This window comes from Barbus barbus (assembly GCF_936440315.1).
Source record: "Barbus barbus genome assembly, chromosome: 49".
NCBI lineage: Eukaryota > Metazoa > Chordata > Actinopteri > Cypriniformes > Cyprinidae > Barbus > Barbus barbus.
Window position 1 is genome coordinate 22,952,440 of NC_136727.1, and position 20,250 is coordinate 22,972,689.

Consider the following 20,250-nt stretch of genomic DNA (forward strand, 5'->3'; position numbering starts at 1 on the left):
AAAAATGAACTTAACATGAACGCACAAGTAGGCTACACATCCGGGAAAGTCTAATCAGGTCCATTTGGGAAAAGCACATTTATTTTAATTACTCAAAGCTGCTAATACTGAACCCGACCCATTTCCAAGACACTAATAGAAGTTTTGGACCCGAACCCTCTCGGGTCGGACCTCGGGTTTTCGGATCCAAGTGGACCCGTGAAGACCTCTAGTCACCAGCTCTCACACACTTTCAGACTCTCACTGACTGACTAAATCTCATAGCAAATAACAAGACAAAATAAATCACTAAAACTGCTTGGGATTTTCCCACTGGTCTTGTTTGGTTTCTCAGAGGTTGGACTGGTCTAAAGCACATTAAACCAAATAAAACCAGACCATGAAATAAACAGCTAAAGCGATGACGCGTCAGTGCAGCGTTTGGCTGTGGAAAAAAATAAAAAATTAATAAAAACAGCTTTATTGATATCATGTTCGAGTTCACCTACCAATAGTATGAGAGGAACACCGCTGTCATTCTCAATCAAACTAACATTAATAGCCAATCAGAAGTTGTTGCTGAGTTGTGGAGAATAAACACGAGACGCGCATAATAGTTTCCAGAGCTGCAGCCCTGATGAATGCAGAAAAAGCTGGGTCTCGAGCGCGATTCACTGAAAAAGCTGCAAGTGTCAAAGATGCCACTCTAGTCTAGATTATATTTACATAGAAAAGCTATTTAAAAAGCATTTTTGAGAAGGTCCTGTTCACACATGATCTCTTAATGATAACTTACCGGTAATTTTACCAGTAAACACTGTATGTGTAAAAGGGGCTAAATTCTTCCTCTGTATAATATATGCTGTGAGTTTGGGTTTTCTGGGAAAACTGTGCATTATCTCACTAGATTTGTTTAATGTGTAATGGAAATGTTCAAGTTGACTTCGTTGGGGCTCCGGGGGTTGCTGTGAATAAGGATGAGGAAACTGACAGATGGATGCTCGATTCGTGTTCAATAAAGTAGTGCGCACTGTTTAACGAAAACTTGACGACTCGTGTAGTTTATCAGTGACGGGCGCTACATGGTGTCAGAAGTAAAAACGGGGTAGAAGACGGAACTAATAACGTGAGTTGTTGTGGGATCTGAAGTGTGCATCGCCATGGCAAAGTAAACTCCACCGGAGCAGTTTGACTTTTCCAAGCCAGAAGCATGGCCGGACTGGAAACAGAGGTTTGCCAGATATTGAGTCGCATCACTGCTTACAAAGGAGGGTGAAGATGTGCAGGTAAATGCCCTGATTTATTCGATGGGAGCAGAGGCTGAGCACATGACGAGCACATGAGTGACATGATGTCACTATTTAAACTGAACTGAGCTGGATGATGACATCACTGAATTCAATAATGAAATGCCTTTAACTGAAAATCTTTTTTTAAATCTTTTCATTTTACATTATTGACACACTATTTTCCTGTGAAGTTGCTTTGACCCAATTTACATTGTTAAAAGCGCTATATAAATAAAGGTGACATATTCAGATCGTTAACGTTCCAAAATGAGGAAGACAGCAACAAATATTCTGTGGTAATGGCCAAATTTGACGAACATTTCATCCCGAAACACAACATTATCTACGAGCGTGCCAAGTTTCATTCGAGAGTACAACTTCCCGGCGAAAATGTGGAATCATTCGTCAGGCAGCTATACGAGCTAGCTGAAAACTGTGATTTTGGCACACAAAAAGAAGAGCAGATGAGTGATCGCATAGTAATAGGGATTCGGGATAAGCAACTGTCACAAAAACTAAAGATTGCAGAACATGTGGATAATGTGAAATCAGTGAGAAAGAAAGAATACAAGAGAACTGGCAGCTCAGCAAAAATTTACAAAAAAAGTGAGAAAAGGAACATGCACAAGATGTGGGCGTAATCACGATGACAGTGATCTGTGTCCTGCAAAAGGAAAAAAATTAAACACTGCAGAACAAGCCTCAACTCACTGCAGTGAAAAACATTCTGCAAAGTCCAGGCAGTTTTTATCAAAAATTAAAGCCCATGTCAATGGTCAGCTACGAAATTGCTGCTTTAGGGTAGTCTTAGTTAAAACTAGTGGGGAAAACTTTCTAAGTCGAACAGTGACAAGCAAACTAGGCTTAATCAAGCACATTGACGAAGTCAGCATGTTAGTGGTGTGGGCACATTAAAAGGGAATCCAGTGAAAATCATCTTAAAAGATGGTGCACAACCTTACAATGTGACTGCACCACAACGGGTTCCTATTCCCTTACTCCATAAGGTGGAAGAGGAGCTAAAAAGAATGGAGTCAATGGGCATAATAGAAAAAGTAATGGATCCAACAGAATGGTGTGCCCCCATGGTTCCCGTTATAAAGAAAAATGGAAACATAAGAATGGACTTGAAACGTCTTAATAAAAATGTGAAACGTGAGAAGTTCATCTTGCCCATATTAGATGATATACTCCCTAAGCTAGCTAAGAGCACCGTGTTCTCCAGTTTGGATGCAGAAAGTGGGTTTTGGCAGATACCCCTGGAGGAACACAGCGCATGCCTGACCACCTTTATCACACCAATGGGAAGATATTGTTTTAAGCGGCTTCCTTTCGGCATCACATCAGCACCTGAAATCTTTCGGAAAATGTCAGAGTTGCTGCATGGACATGACGGGACAGTCGTATATATGGACGATATCTTAGTTTTTGGAGAAATGCAGGAAAAACAGGATCAGAACCTTAAGAAGTCCGAACATGACTGGTGCTGGGGACAATCGTAAATGCAGGCATTCACGGAAGTGAAGCAGTTAATCTCGTCAGCTCCTGTCAGTTTTTCGACCCTGCAAAGCCGATAGCGCAGACGCCAGCAATTATGGGCTTGGAGGAGTGCTTATGCAGAACCATGATGGACAGTTGAAGCCTGTGGCATGCTGCTCACGCACGCTGACCGACGTTGAAAAGAAGTACGCTCAGATAGAAAAAGAGTGCCTCGCAGGAGTGTGGGACTCTGAGCATTTCAGGTACATCCGAAATGGTTGGCCTGGATATTTGAAGAGCATCCCATTGAATGTGAGAGCATACTTCAAAGAGCGTGGTTCATTCTGTAAAACCGTTGGACTGGTGTTAAGAGGCAGACAGATTGTGATTACTGAAAGTATGAGGGGAGACATGCTCCTGAGGATTCATCAGGGCCACAAAGGCCTTACTAAGTGTAGGGAGCGCTATAGAGGTGCTGTGTGGTGGCCTGGTATCGCAAGTGATGTGAAAAGGCTGGTGTCATCTTGCAAACACTGCAGTATTCACAGGCCAAGCCAAAACAAAGAACCACTGATCACGACACCATTACCTGACTTACCTTGGCAGAAGCTTTCTGCCGACCTGTGCAAGCTTAAGGTCGTCATTACTTGATTGTGATCGACTACTTTTCAAGATGGCTTGAAATCTTGGAACTGCCAAAGACAACCTCAGAAACAGTCATACAAAAGCTGAAAGGTATCTTCACACGCTATGGAATACCTGAGCAGTTAATGACTGATAATGGACCTCAATTCTCAGCTGAACAGTTTAGATGGTGGTGGTGATGGCACAGTGGATAAGACACATGCCTTTGGTGTGAGAGACCCGGGTTCGAATCCACTGTGAGACACCAATGTGTCCCTGAGCAAGACACTTAACCCCTAGTTGCTCCAGAGGCGTGCGACCTCTGACATATATAGCAATTGTAAGTCGCTTTGGATAAAAGCGTCAGCTAAATGAATAAATGTAAATGTAAATGTAGATACTTTGCAGTGGAGTACGATTTCCACCATGTCACCTCAAGTCCCCATTTCCCACAGTCCAACGGCATGGCCGAACGAGCTGTGAGGACTGCAAAATGGATTTTGAAACAGGATGACCCCCACCAGGCACTGTTGAGTTACCGTTCAACCCCTACCGAACCAACAAAGGAGAGTCCAGATGGGTTGTAAAAATCCATACAACACTCCCAGTCCTGAAAGAGAGCCTTCAGCCAATGTAGACTAACCTGAAAAAGATCAAGACAAATGATTCAAAAGCGAAGCAGTACTATGAAAAGTACTACAACCGTTTTGACAATATTGGTGACAAAGTCAGGCTGAAGACAACCACCGCAACGGTGAAGCGCCAAGAAGTAATGCAGCGTTCCTTCACACTGGAGACTGAGCAAGGCGATACACCCAGGAGAAACTGGCACCAAATCCAACTGGTGAGCCAAGAGCACTCCTCACCTATAGACTCTTCCCAACCAAAGGATCAACAGGGACAGTGTGGACTATCAGAACAGAGCGAATTTCCTTCTGAACCACCCTGTTCACTTAAACCTTTGAGTCAAGTCATCACCAGGTTTGAAAGAACTGTGAAACCAAACCCCAAGTATGCTAGTTAGCTGAGATGTTGGACATTAAGGGCAGAATAATCCCTGTCTCATCTCAACGGATCGTGGTAGTCTACCCACACATTTAGTTAGTTAGTTTTTTTTGTTATTGCGGAAAAAAAAGAGGGATGAAAAGCAACACTGCAAAACCCCTTTTGTTTGTTGTGTCACAAGAATTTGTTTTGTTTAGATAACTAATTAATAGAGGACTAAGCTAAAAGGGTTAAAGTTATTGTTATGTTTTCTTACTTTTAAAAGTCACTACTCACTAGATTTGTGTCATGTGTAATGGAAATGTTCAAGTTGACTTTGTTGTCTACTGTGCAGGTGCGCAGTAGGGGAGGGGCTCCGGGGTTTGCTGTAAATAAGGATGAGGCAACTGACAGATGTTCGATTCGTGTTCAATAAAGTAATGCGCACTGTTTAACGAAAACCTGACGACTCGTGTAGTTAATCGGTGACGAGCACTACAATTTGTAACGTAAATCATTTATAAACCTATGCCAACACAGGATAATATATCAACATATTTCTATGCGTTTTATTGCACATCACAATTTCAAAATAAAAGTTCAAACCCTGGCTCTGAGTTTGCATGTGAAATGAAATGGATTTAAACATCGTTAAATCACGCTGTAAAAGTGAAACAACACCAGGCCGTTGGCGCCCTCTGCTGGTAGGCTATTTGTTATAATACATGAAGTAGGCCTTCTTAAGTTGGTTATGTTCATAATTATTATAGGCATATTGTCAATGGTGGGCCATCAGGGGAAGCAGGGCCTTCTCTGCTGACCCTATAAAATATTGTGTGAAAAATATTTTTATTGATTATTTGTGTATCATTTTTATTTGTGTAATGTCCACAAATTGCCTGTGATTAGTTTAGTTGAGGTTGAACTGGAATATCCTACATAAAACAAGTCCGAGGCCATCACTACATTTAGTGCTACCCTTTTGTTGAAAGACATCACATCTAATTTGTTATGAGCATTAGTGGCAGAATCATCAGCCAATCAAATTTTGATGTTCAATGACAGGCTGCCCTCTGGGTCTAGCAACGTGCCCAGTGCTACCCCCAGCGTTAGACCGCCCCTATACTCAGGGATTTCCAAGGAAGAAAATTAAATTCAATGAAAAGAAAAAGACAGCTGCAGTCATCAGCGCCTACAACAGATCTTGCTGCCTATCTACTAAAAATACCTATTTCACTCTTTTGCAGACAAAAGAGAATAACTGAGATAGGAAGACCTACACCCAAAGTGAATTCGCTAACAAAGGCCAGCAAAGTTTTTATGCTCCAATTTAAAGATTGCAACTATGAGTGCTATGAGTGGCTAACAGCTAGCACCGAGCACAAGTTATTTTGTTGGCCGTGTTTAATACAAGTAAAGGGGCATGGAATGATAGACCCAGGGACTTTATTTACAAGTGACAGGTGAGTGTTTTATTTGATAAGTATTGTCTCATGCACATTGTTATGGAGGTGTATGTGGTGTAGTCTGTGGATTGTCCAGTGTTTGTACAGTTTTGCTGCTTTGGTTGCGTCGTCATTTTAGAGTGATGTGAATGTGCACAGTGACCTGTGTATTGGCGGATTACTTTTACTGACCATGATGTAGAGAAATTTACTCTACATTTAACCCACCCTAATCTAGCCTACTGTTGAAATTGGTGATCAGCCGTCATTGTTGTTGAGAGCCTGTGTGCGGCATAATATGTGCATTATATGCATATAGCTGCGTTAGCAGTAACAGAGATGTGTAAGATGTGTACATGTAGTTTACTGTGGCTTACTGAAGGCCCTGACTAAAACCCCACGGTACAACACTGGCTATTGGTGTGTGGTTCAATAAAACCATGTAATTACTTTGATACTTTATTTAAGCCAATTATTATTGCCTCTTTGTTAGTTTATATGCAGAGGCAGAAAGTAGTGAAGTATTTTTACTCTACTGTAAAAGTACTTTTCAAGTGTGAGTACTTTATCAGAGTGTTGTCCTTTAGAAAACACAACATTCCAAAGCATAATATTGTACTTTTCACTGCACTACGCTTCATATAAAAATATAATTTAATACTTAATTACATTAGAAATCTATTACTTTCTTACTTTTACTCAAGTAAAAATAATTCAAAGATTTATGGAAGAAAGTACTAAATTTTTTAGTGTTTTTAAGTATTAAAGGTAAAAAAAAAAAAAAATCCTTTAATTTATGAAATGTAGTGCAGTAAAATGTATGACATTAAGACATTATGCTTTGGAATGTAGTGAAGTAAAGTCTTCCAAAGAAAAACACTCTGATAAACTGCACATACTTTTAAATTTAATTGAGTAAAGTAAAACTACTTCACTACTGTCCACCTCTGTTTATATTTAAAAATAGTCATATTAGAGAGGAAGTAGTGTATTATGTGTCGAAAATTTGATTTATTGCCCCCTCATAAAAATTCCACCCATAACTGGTCACCTGTTCGGACACCTGCTTGTACACCCCCACCCGTCTAAGTGGCCATCTGGTTATCCACCCCAGTGATCTTAAGGAATTTATGACAATGTGTTTTTTGTGTGGGGTTGCCATTGTTCTGTGGTTTAAAATTTAAATGGTGAAATTGTGTTAAATGGGATAAAGGGAAGCTTTTATTAACGTTTTTCACACACATATCAAGAAAAGACATCAAACATACTCGTAAAACAGACAACAACTGTTTTTCCCTACAAGTCAAGAAGTGCTAGTGTTGTTTAAACCGTTTTAAGAAAAACGTAGAAAATTAAACAAAAAAGCATTAGATACGCTAGTTTTTTTCTATCATTACAATTTAAAACTAGTTAGTTTGACAAAGTTAAATAAAAAGAAGAGGTGAGCGCGTTCGTTCATCTATAACAAAATACATTGGATGCGTTAGTTAAGTGTATGCCAAAATCTTTGGTCGCACTTTTAAAAAAGTTTGAGTTTATAACAGAGACAACGTAAAAAAAAATAGACTTGACTTATCTTACCGTGGTGTGAAATAAAAAATATCAGACCTTTAAATAAAAGTACTTGTAAAAATCTTGTAACATTACAATTTAAAACTAGTTGTCACAACGTTAGAAAAGTTAAACAAATGTGTATCTTACACCAGCATAAGATACTTGTCGAAATCTATCTTGTTGTCTATCATTAGCTACACTAACAGAAATTTAAACAAAAAGCCCTGACCATTTTACGTTGATACATCTGTGCTCCGCACTGTCAAAACTGAGAATGAGCTTTGGAGCGCTGCGTTCAGACCACACCCACTAACCGCCCTCTAACGCCGGAGGAGAGAAGATTTAAATGTTAAAAGAAATAAAGCAATGTTTTAACATTAGAACAAAGTTATTTTTAATAAATATTTTACATTTCTTAATGGATGAAAGCATTCACCATTCATCCTAAAGCTTTTCACTTTTAAAATTAGGTTAATCTATACAAGTTTTTTTTCTAAACAATCACCTCTAGGGCACAGGAAAATGTTTTATTTTTATTTTATTTAGTTATTAGCACTTAATTCCTTTAACAGGCCTTTGATTTCTGTTAATCTTAACTTCTAGTGTGCTACATCAGTTAAAATACACAAATGCACGCACAAATATCTAACTGAAATGAAAGCAAACGTTTTTGTTTCATACTCCTTCATAAAATCAAGACTGGACTCCTGATTTTCTTGCCGTAAGACTTGTTAGTAAGATGGCGCCGAGTATGGCTGCTGTGGTGTGGAACGCTCCCGTACTTTTGTTGTTTTTGTTTGTTCTGTGTTTAGTCATTCTCTTCCTGTCAGTTTTACCAGAGACGAACTACTGGACATAAGGCAACACACACCGGACAATTTTTTTCTGGTTTTTGATTATTCAGACGCTTTGTTGGATGTTTTGGTCAGAGGGGCAGCGGTCCTAGTCAAACGCGCGCTCAGACGGAAAAGAGGGAAGCGCGCCGGCGCGCTGGTTAAACTCCGCGAACGCGGTTTCCGAACTGCGCTCCCAAGCATTCATCTAGCGAATCTCCGATCCCTTCCTAACAAAATGGATGAACTACTTCTCCTCACCCACACAAATAAGGACTTTTCAAACTCTGCTGCATTGTGCTTCACTGAAACCTGGCTGAGTGAAAACATCCCGGATAACATGCCTCATTTGCCGGGATATCAGCTGTTCAGATCAGACCGCATCACGGAGCTAACGGGGAAAACGAGAGGCGGTGGACTATGTTTCTACATAAATGAAGGTTGGTGTTCAGATGTAACAACTCTGAAGAAGATGTGTTCTCCTAATTTGGAGGCCTTCTTCATAAACTGTAAGCCGTTCTATTCACCCCGAGAGTTTTCCTCCTTCATTCTCGTGAATGTGTACGTGCCTCCGGACGCGTGCGTCAGCGCCGCGATGCAACAGCTGGCCGAACAAATATCTGAAACAGAGCAAAGGTACCCGGACTCTTTTTTAATCATTCTTGGAGATTTTAATAAAGCAAATCTCTCCCGCGAACTGCCAAATTACAGACAGCACGTTACATGTCCCACCAGAGACAGTAATATATTGGATCATTGTTACACAATAATTAAAGATGCATATCACTCTGTCCCACGGGCAGCTCTGGGGCTCTCTGATCACTGTTTGGTTCATCTCATACTAACCTATAGGCAAAAACTCAAATCTTCTAAGCCTGTATCAAGCTCCTGAAGTTTGCGGACGACACTACAGTCATAGGCCTCATCAAGGACGGTGACGAGTCTGCTTACAGACAGGAAGTTGAGCAGCTGGCTGTCTGGTGCAGTCTTAACAACCTGGAGCTGAACACGCTCAAAACTGTGGAGATGATAGTGGACTTCAGGAGAAACCCCCCTGCTCTCCCCCCACTCACCATCATGAACAGCACTGTGACTTCAGTAGAGTCATTCAGATTCCTGGGAACCACCATCTCCCAGGACCTGAAGTGGGACAATCACATTGACTCTATTGCGAAAATGGCCCAGCAGAGGCAGTATTTCCTCCGCCAGCTAAGGAAGTTCAACCTGCCTCAGGAGCTGCTGAAACAGTTCTACTCTGCAATCATCGAGTCTGTCCTATGTTCTTCTATAACTGTTTGGTTTGGTTCAGCTACCAAAACAGACATCAGAAGACTACAACGGACAGTTAGGACTGCTGAGAGAATTATCGGTGCCCCTCTGCCCAGCCTCCAAGAACTTTACACCTCCAGAGTGAGGAAAAGGGCTAAGAAAGTCACTAAGAGGGCTTCACACGACGACTGCCGCGACCGCTGCCGTGGTATAATAACCTTTATTATACCAATCCAACAAATGATCATTTCAATTCAGCTGGACCCACTTTCCTGTTTATCAACTACAAATGGCCAAGCAAGTGCACACACTGACAAGATACACGATACAGTACGATACCAAACGCGATTTCAGCAACTCTCATCCTAGTAAACAAAATAAGCGTTTCCTAGCAACGGCAAATGCGCTAAACACTGAGACAAGTAAATACACTTACGAGCTGATTTTAAACTTCCGCTGATAGACTGCTTCTCTTAAAGACCACTTCCATTACACTGCCTTCTGCTGGCGCTTGAACCCACTTTACTGTTTATCAACTACAAATGGCCAAGCAAGTGCACACACTGACAAGATACACGATACAGTACGAGACCAAACTCACATCCAGGACTCTCACCATCAGCACTGGCGCCCCTCAGGGTTGCGTTCTCTCCCCACTGCTCTTCTCCCTCTACACGAATGACTGCACATCAAAGGACACCTCTGTCAAGCTCCTGAAGTTTGCGGACGACACTACAGTCATAGGCCTCATCAAGGACGGTGACGAGTCTGCTTACAGACAGGAAGTTGAGCAGCTGGCTGTCTGGTGCAGTCTTAACAACCTGGAGCTGAACACGCTCAAAACTGTGGAGATGATAGTGGACTTCAGGAGGAACCCCCCTGCTCTCCCCCCACTCACCATCATGAACAGCACTGTGACTGCAGTGGAGTCATTCAGATTCCTGGGCACCACCATCTCTCAGGACCTGAAGTGGGACAATCACCATTGACTCTATTGCGAAAAAGGCCCAGCAGAGGCTGTATTTCCTTCACCAGCTAAGGAAGTTCAACCTGCCTCAGGAGCTGCTGAAACAGTTCTACTCTGCAATCATCGAGTCTGTCCTATGTTCTTCTATAACTGTTTGGTTTGGTTCAGCTACCAAAACAGACATCAGAAGACTACAACGGACAGTTAGGACTGCTGAGAGAATTATCGGTGCCCCTCTGCCCAGCCTCCAAGAACTTTACACCTCCAGAGTGAGGAAAAGGGCTAAGAAAGTCACTCTGGACCCCTCACACCCAGCTCACTCTCTCTTTGTACTGTTGCCCTCTGGCCGGCGCTACAGATCACTGAGCACCAGAACAGCCAGACACAAGAACAGTTTTTTCCCCCAGGCCGTATCCCACCTGAACAACACATAACACACCCCGGTACTGTACATCTGTAAATAACCCATCAAACCTTCATCTGTACATAGGACACATGCACATTCACAGTTCTATCTATGGTCAAGTCTCTTTTCTGTATATTTTTATTTTTATTACTATTGTTATTCTTAATTATTGTATATTCTCTTCATTACTTTTACTTACTTACTTTACTTTTGTCATTTAGCAGACGCTTTTGTCCAAAGCGACTTACAAATAAGGAAAAGTAACTAAAACTAAAAAGTTACAACTCTATAAATACTATCTACCCACATATTTAAGAAAATAAAGAAATTAAATCAAATTAACACATGCATATAACAACAACATTTCAATAATAAACATATCAATGAAAAAATTAAATAAAAAGCTACTACTATCCCTTGCCGGTGTCCCTGCCCGGTGGAGTCGCACGGTAGAGTCGATGGTCTTTACACTCTTTGGTCTTCACACTAAGAGGGCTTCACACGACGACTGCCGCGACCGCTGCCGCGGTATAATAACCTTTATTATACCAATCCAACAAATGATCATTTCAATTCAGCTGGACCCACTTTCCTGTTTATCAACTACAAATGGCCAAGCAAGTGCACACACTGACAAGATACACGATACAGTACGAGACCAAACGCGATTTCAGCAACTCTCAACACAGTAAACTAAATAAGCGTTTCCTAGCAACGGCAAATGCGCTAAACACTGAGACAAGTAAATACACTTACGAGCTGATTTTAAACTTCCGCTGATAGACTGCTTCTCTTAAAGACCACTTCCATTACACTGCCTTCTGCTGGCGCTTGAACCCACTTTCCTGTTTATCAACTACAAATGGCCAAGCAAGTGCACACACTGACAAGATACACGATACAGTACGATACCAAACGCGATTAATCATTAGTGTTCTTTATCACCTTAATTATATGTTGTCTGCACTATGTTTGTACTTTCTGTACTGGAAGCTCATAACACCAAGACAAATTCCTTGTGTGTGCAAACACACTTGGCAATAAAGCTCTTTCTGATTCTGATTCTGATTCTGGTTATCAGTTGAAACAGACGTACAACGTCTAAACTTTTACAACATCACACGAAATGCAAAATATCGCGGCTCACGTACCACAATGAAACGAGAGAGGGTTTGAAGATGTGCAGAATCTGTGACTCTGTGCTATAGGCTAACCTATCGGTTGTACGAGCAAATATCAGGATGAAAAGTGGTGAAATAAGAGAGGATCAAATGTTTTAACATTAGAACGAAAGTTGTTTTTAATAAATCGTTAGCATTTCTTAATTAACTAAATCGTACAGCATTCATTCTAAAGCTTTTCATTTTAAAATTAGGTTACACAAGTTTTCTTCTAAACAAACGCCCGCAGAAAAAAAAGGTGTTTGTTTTGTCTTGTTTTATTTAAGTGCCATAATTCCTTTATTAACCCTTTGATTTTTGTCAAGCTTAAGACTTCTGCCGTGCTATATAACCCAGACTTTGTTCGCTTTAAAAATTAGGTTACACAAGTTTTCTTTTAAACATTCACCTCTAACCCACAGGAAAATGTTGTTTTATTTTATTTTAGTTTAGTTATTCACACTTAATACCTTTTATTTACTCTTTGATTTTGTCAATCTTAAAACTTCTAGCATGCTATGTCAGTTAAAACGTACATATGCACACGTAAACTGGAATGAAAGGAATGTTTTGGCGGGGGGGTCTCTGGATTTTCAGCCGTAATTAGACGCCTAAACTTTCTACAACATCTTACGAAATGTAAATATTTTGTCTCACGCAGAGCGACGAAATGAGAACGGGCGCTGTGCGAAACGAGACTGAAACGTTCTTATCTGATCAAGAGGTTCGTTGTAAAATATCTTTTAGAATCACACTGGGTATCTTTACAAGGTGATGAAAAGCAGCATAATTAAACAATGATATAACTTTTGTTTTAACAAATAAGTTTTTAGATTTTTTTTTTTTTTTTTTTCCTAAAACCATGATCCTCTAGAGCCAGGATTAGAAGCAGTCAAATGATCATCTGATTAATGCAAGACACTTACAGAGATTTTTCTTTATGAATTGGATATAAATTAGATAGATAAATAAAACACACACAAAATAGTTATAACGAAATTATCTTGTATCTTATATCTGATATAAACTAGGATAGTATTAATAATATAACGTAAATGTCTCGAGGTGAAGATGACAGATTAAAGCAATATTTTATTTAATCAAGCAAATTCTCATAAATATTGACAAACACAAAGAGTTCGCTAACATTACAGTAGTACTGTTTGCAAAAAAAACAAGACACTCACACACAAAACTTTCACAATCACACATGACGATACAATACGTATTGTGATGTTAAAAATGAAATAAGACAAACAAATCATAGAAAGATAAAAACAACAATTTCATACTGCTACAACTAAGTCTCAAGCTAATTTATTTACATTTTGGTCTGGTTTCAGAGTCGGCCTACTACAGTGGAAAACTTTGTGATTTATACAGTAGCCTATGAGTCTTCAAATAATGAGGCGTTAAACCTGTGAAACAGTAACAAACAATATTCAACTTACGCTAGAATCCAAAACTCTAATGTAACTGAGTTTGTTTTACATTCTGTAGATTATCTCAGTGATGAAATCTCAGTTTGCTTGCATTTTCAGGCTAACAGCTGAAACGCAGACTTACGCTGAACCTATTTTCAGTCCTTTAGGTTTGGTGAAATATATGTTATAAAATTCAACAAAAAAGCTCTAAAACTTATTTGTTAAAACAAAAGTTATATCATTGTTTAATCGTGCTGCTTTTCATCACCTTGTCCGAAAGGTAAAGTGGGAGGTGTTGCTACAATTTATAGCAATGTTCTCAGTATTACTCAATGTTCTCAGTATTACAGGCTTTAAGTATAACTCGTTTGAAGTTATGGTGCTGCGTATAACATTATCTAGAGAAACACGTGTTAGTGATAAATCCCCTGTGATGTTTGTACTGGCTACTGTATACAGGCCACCAGGGCACCACACAGACTTTATTAAAGAATTTGCTGATTTTCTATCTGAGTTACTACTGACTGCAGATAAAGTCTTAATTGTTGCAGATTTTAATATCCATGTCGATAATGAAAAAGATGCATTAGGATCAGCATTCATAGACATTCTGAACTCTATTGGGGTTAGACAACACGTTTCAGGACCTACTCATTGTCGAAATCATACTCTAGATTTAATACTGTCACATGGAATTGATGTTAGTGGTGTTGAAATTCTCCAGCAAAGCGATGATATCTCAGATCATTATCTAGTCTTGTGTAAACTCCACATAGCTAAAACTGTAAATTCTACTCCTTGTTACAAGTATGGTTATCACTTCAACCACAAAAGACTGCTTTGTAAGAAATCTTCCTGATTTATCTCAATTCCTCAGCATATCCAACAGCGCATAAAAACTTGATGATATAAAAGAAACTATGGACTCTCTCTTTTCTAGCGCTTTAGATACAGTTGCTCCTTCACGCTTAAGGAAGATCAAAGAAAACAGTCCGACTCCGTGGTATAATGAGCACACTCGCACCCTAAAGAGAGCAGGCCGGAAAATGGAGCGCAGCTGGAGGAAAACAAAACTAGAGGTATTTCGTATAGCCTGGCGGGAAAATACCCTATCCTACAGAAAAACATTAAAAACTGCTAGATCTGATTACTTTTCGTCTCTTCTAGAAGAAAACAAACATAGCCACCGGTATTTATTCAATACAGTCACTAAATTAGCGAAAAATAAAGCATCAACAGGTTTTGGCATTTCCCAAAAGCACAGCAATAATGACTTTATGAACTACTTCTAAGATCGATACTATTAGAGATAAAATTGTAACCATGCAGCTGTCAGCTACAGTATCACATTAGAGTGCACTATAGATCCCCTGAGGAACAATTCCACTCATTCTCTACTATAGGAGAGGAAGAATTGTATAAACTTGTTAAATCATCTAAACCAATAACATGTATGTTAGACCCTATTCCATCTAAACTACTAAAAGAGCTGCTTCCAGAAGTAATAGATCCTCTTTTGGCTATTATTAATTCATCACTGTCGTTAGGATTTGTCCCCAAAAACTTCAAAGTGGTTGTTATTAAGCCTCTCATTAAAAAACCACAACTTGACCCCAAAGATTTAGTTAATTACAGACCGATCTCAAATCACCCTTTTCTGTCAAAGATACTAGAAAAGGTAGTATCCTCGCTATTATATTCCTTCTTAGAGAAAAATGGTAACTATGAGGAATTCCAGTCAGGATTTAGACCATATCATAGTACTGAGACTGCTCTCATTAGAGTTACAAATGACCTGCTTCTATCATCTGATCGTGGTTGTATCTCTTTATTAGTTCTACTGGATCTTAGCACTGCGTTCAACACTATCGACCACAACATTCTTTTAAATAGACTAGAACACTTTGTTGGCATTAGTGGAAGTGCATTAGCATGGTTCAAATCGTACTTATCTGAACGCCATCAGTTCGTAGCAGTGAATGAAGAGTTATCATATTGATCACAAGTGCAGTACGGAGTACCTCAAGGCTCAGTACTAGGGCCGTTACTGTTCATGCTTTACATGTTACCCTTGGGAGATATTATCAGGAGACATGGTGTTAGTTTTCACTGTTATGCTGATGATACTAAGCTCTATATTTCTTCGCGGCCCGGTGAAACACACCAAATTGAGAAACTAACGGAATGCATAATCGATATAAAAAACTGGATGAAAAGTACCTTCTTACTGCTAAATTCTGAAAAAACAGAGGTGTTAATTATCATACCTAAAAAGCCCACATGTAATAACTGTCAGGGTTCTGTCGTGTGTGTCATGTGTTCCTGCCCCTTGTGTCCTTATTTGGTTTGTTTCCTGTCCTTGTTAAATGTTATCATTAGTTAATTCTTGTCCAGCCGTGTTTGTCTCATTATCTATGATTATCCCTTGTATATTAGTCTTGTCTGTTTAGTTAGATTTCGTCTGGTCTACTCGTTACTCCCCGGTGTCCCGGTGTTCATGTTACAGCATTCCTGTAGCTCAAATAGTAGAGCATGGTGCTAGCAACGCCAAGATCATGGGTTCGATTCCCAGGGAAAGCAAGAGCTGATAAAATGTAGAAACTGTAAAATGGATGCAATGTAAGTCGCTTTGGATAAAAGCGTCTGCTAAATGCATAAATGTAAATGTAAAATGTAAATGTCTACCTTGCCTTGTCCTGCCCTGATGTCATGATTAAAGTCTGTTATTTGAGTTTATATCCTCGTCTGCGTGTTCCTGGTTCCTCCCTCGTGTGTGCACCGTGACAATAACCTAGAACAATATCTAACACTTGACGGCTGCTCTGTCAATTCTTCTTCATCAGTTAGGAACCTAGGTGTGCTGTTTGATAGCAATCTTTCATTTGAAAGCCATGTTTCTAGCATCTGTAAAACTGCGTTTTTCCACCTCAAAAACATATCTAAATTGCGACCTATGCTCTCAACGTCAAATGCAGAAATACTAATTCATGCGTTTATGACCTCAAGGTTAGACTACTGTAATGCTTTATTGGGTGGTTGTTCTGCACGCTTGATCAACAAACTACAGCTGGTCCAAAATGCAGCAGCTAGAGTCCTTACTAGAACCAGGAAGTATGACCATATTAGCCCGGTTCTATCAACACTGCACTGGCTCCCCATCAAACATCGTATAGATTTTAAAATCTTGTTAATTACTTATAAAGCCCTGAATGGTTTGACTCCTCGGTACTTGAGCAAGCTCTTATCACACTATAGTCCTCCACGTCTGCTGCGTTCTCAAAACCCTGGCCATTTGATAATACCTAGAATATCAAAATCGACTGCTGGCGGCAGATCCTTTTCCTATTTAGCACCCAAACTTTGGAATAATCTACCTAACACTGTTCGGGAGGCAGACACACTCTGTCAGTTTAAATCTAGATTAAAGACACATTTCTTTAATTTGGCTTACACATAACACACTAATACACTTTCATTATTCAAATCCGTTAAAAGATTGTTAGGCTGCATTATTTAGATCAACTGGAACTGGGAACACTCCCCATAACACATGATGTACTCGTTACATTATAAGAAGAATGGCATCTATGCTAATATTTGTCTATTTCTATTCTGTTTCTCAGTCGGTGTCCGGATCAGATGGTGGATCGGCGCCGGGAGATGACGTATGTGGCCCTGATCGTTGGCGGAGGCCGGACACCAGAATGAGCCCCGGGGACATATCCCCAGTCACCGCAGCCACCCAATCTGGTCCGTATACAGCCAGATGGTCACTGCAGTCACCAGATCCAGTCCGTAGCCAGATCAGATGGTGGATCAGCAACCAGAGATGACCTCTACAGCTTTGAATGTCAGCGGAGACCAGGACACCGAGATGAGCGCCAGAGACAGATCCCCAGTGAGGACCCCATCACTTAGACAGCCATCGGGAAAGATCACTGGAACCAGTTGAGCCCTTACAATCTGACTTTGCTGCAGTTGGAATTGAACTGCTGGTTCGTTTGGCCAGAGGTTTCTCCCAAGGTTTTTTTTTCTCCATTCTGTCACCGATGGAGTTCTGGTTCCTTGCCGCTGTCGCCTCTGGCTTGCTTAGATGGGGACACTTCATTTCCAGCGATATTGTCGACCTGATTGCAAAGACACTATTTAAACTAATTTGAGCTGGATGATGACATCACTGAATTTAATAATGAATTGCCTTTAACTGAATTTTTTTTTTTTTTTTAATCTTTCATTTTACATTATTGACATACTATTTTCCTTTTTTGATACTGTGCAGTTGCTTTGACACAATTATTAAAAGCGCTATATAAATAAAGGTGACTTGACTTGACCTTGTAAAGATACCAGTGTGATTCTAAAAGTTTTTATTTATTAAAGGTTTGTATGAGACATCCTAACAGTCTAAATATTGAACTGTATGGTGTTTATGTGCATGTTTGTGTTTGTTTATGTGTAGATGTGTTGAGTGTTTGTGTGTGTGTGTGTGTATGTATTTGCATTTGCAGTGTATTGTGTTGAGGGTTGAAAAATATATGAGTGAAAAAAGAAATAACAAAACTAAGTAAAATGAACTAAATTAAACACCGTTTTCCTACAGCGCTGACCATCTTATTAAAACAATCACCTTGACCCTCTCTATTTATTTAAGTTTGTGGTTATCGACTTCTTTATCTATCTCATCTCATCCTGAACATCAGTTTAAAGCCACATTCAAATAGATTATAAATTTATTATAAATACTCAATTCTCAACTTTACCTAACTTCACCAGATGTATCATAAAAAGGTTCAATAGGGCACACATTCTTTGACCCGTACATAAACCTTTGACAGAGTTCACACTCGCAGGTGCGTGTCATAAAATAGATGCCATAGAGATGCTTTGATCACTGAACATCTTAGAAAGATGATCTGTTTTGATCAATTAACTTTTTACCTCACGTTCTAACAAAGTTTACGATGCCAGATCCCCTCAAAAACTCATTAGATTGCAAATGAGTCAAGCCCCAGAAACTTTAGATATTTTACAACGGACCTCTTGATCAGATAAAGACGTTTCAGTGATCATACGGCCAGACGCACAGCGCTCATTCTCATTTCGTCGCTCTGCGTGAGACAAAATATTTACATTTCGTAAGATGTTGTAGAAAGTTTAGGCATCTAATTACGGCTGAAAAAAGACCTCCCGCCAAAACATTCTTTTCATTCTAGTTTACGTGCGCATACATACGTTTTAACTGACATAGCATGCTAGAAGTTTTAAGATTGACAAAATCAAAGAGTAAATAAAAGGTGTTAAGTGTGAATAACTAAACTAAAATAAAATAAAACAACATTTTCCTGTGGGTTAGAGGTGAATGTTTAACCTGTTAACCTTCACCCCCATTTGGGGCCTCGCAGGTGAAAATAACCTACCTAAATTAAAATGGAAACAGTTTGTGACAAAGTGTGCTTACACAAACAAATTAGGTATCTTTGGAAAGAAGAGACTCTAGGTGTCCAGTTATGGGGGGGGGGGGGGGGGGGGGGGTTATGAGGGGCAATAAATAGAATTTTGGACACATAATGCACTACTTCCTCTCTCATATTAAAGCCTCATTTTCACTTGTGTTCTGAGTTTCACACACAAAAGAAAAATGTGTTATTAACCACCCAAGCCAAATTTGAATGATAAAAAAACCCCGCCAAGTAACTAAAATAAGTTAAGTTAAAAAAAGCAGGACTCTCTGCTCTCAAATGCTGGGGGCGTGTCTGCTGTCTGTGCTGAAACCACGCCCACTCATGGGAAAGCGGCAGTCTCTCTTAACTGTCAAATATGTTACAACGTGAATGGATGCTACTGATGCTACCTCTAGTAGCTTAATTGTATTCTTGTTCCAGCATCACCTCCAGCACCGCCGAGCACACCTGTCACCGGAACCACGACTCCTTCACCACCCATGATCCACAATCCCATGGCCAGACCACCGCCCTTCTCTAGTGTGGCGGAGGAGTGCAACGGGTTCCTTCTACAATGTTCTCTGAATATCGATATGCAACTGCATTTGTACCCCTCGGAAACTTCTAAAAATCGCCTTCATCGTCTCACTTCTCTCAGGTAAAGCATTGCAATCCTGTGATCCTGTGATAAGTGACCAGCTCTATCACCCCGCCAAGGAACCAGCTCTATCTAAGACTACACTCTGTAATTCAGAACCCTGGCAGCGGCCAGTGGGTGGAACGAGAGAGCTTTGATCACCACCTTCCGCCAAGATCTAGAGCCCAGATTGAGGTTGCAACTCGCCAATTTGGAGGATTCCTATGGGTTAGAAAGGTTCATTCAGCAATCCATCCATGTCTCCACACGCATGCAATCCTGTTTCAACTACCTACCATCCCTAGCCCGTTGTCCTCCTCCCATTTGCCACCCAGAGGTTAGCCTCCCTCCAGAACCCAACCCTGAACCTATGCAAACGGATCGAACCCACCTTACCAATCACGAGCGGCAGAGGCGGCTAAAGGAGGGTCTCTGTCTATATTGTGGGATAGGTGGACACATTCGAGCAACCTGCCCTGTACGTTCCCCGCAACTCTTGGTGAGTGCCATTCAACCTATCTCTCAGAATATGAAGCCACTCACAGCTGAAGTATTGCTTACTGCCTCAAATGTCTCCCTTCCAGTACAAGCCCTTCTTGACTCCGGCTCCGCCGGTAACTTTATCTCTGGGAGCCTCTGCCGCCAACTCAACCTCCTGACCGTTGCCAACCAAACCATCTACCAGATCCATTTGATAACTGGAAAACCCATTGGACGAACCACCGTCCGTTATAGTGCTGGTCTGGTTCACATAAGGTT

At 40.3% G+C, this 20,250-nt stretch overlaps 1 protein-coding gene across 1 annotated transcript in view; it reads right to left on the reverse strand.

Moving 5' to 3' along the window:
* The window catches only part of LOC306867582 (NACHT, LRR and PYD domains-containing protein 12-like), a gene marked incomplete at its 3' end in the record, with an annotated part of 236,115 nt that overhangs the window by 68,551 nt on the left and 147,314 nt on the right, over positions 1-20,250 (reverse strand). The gene's annotated exons all lie outside the window — the stretch shown is intronic.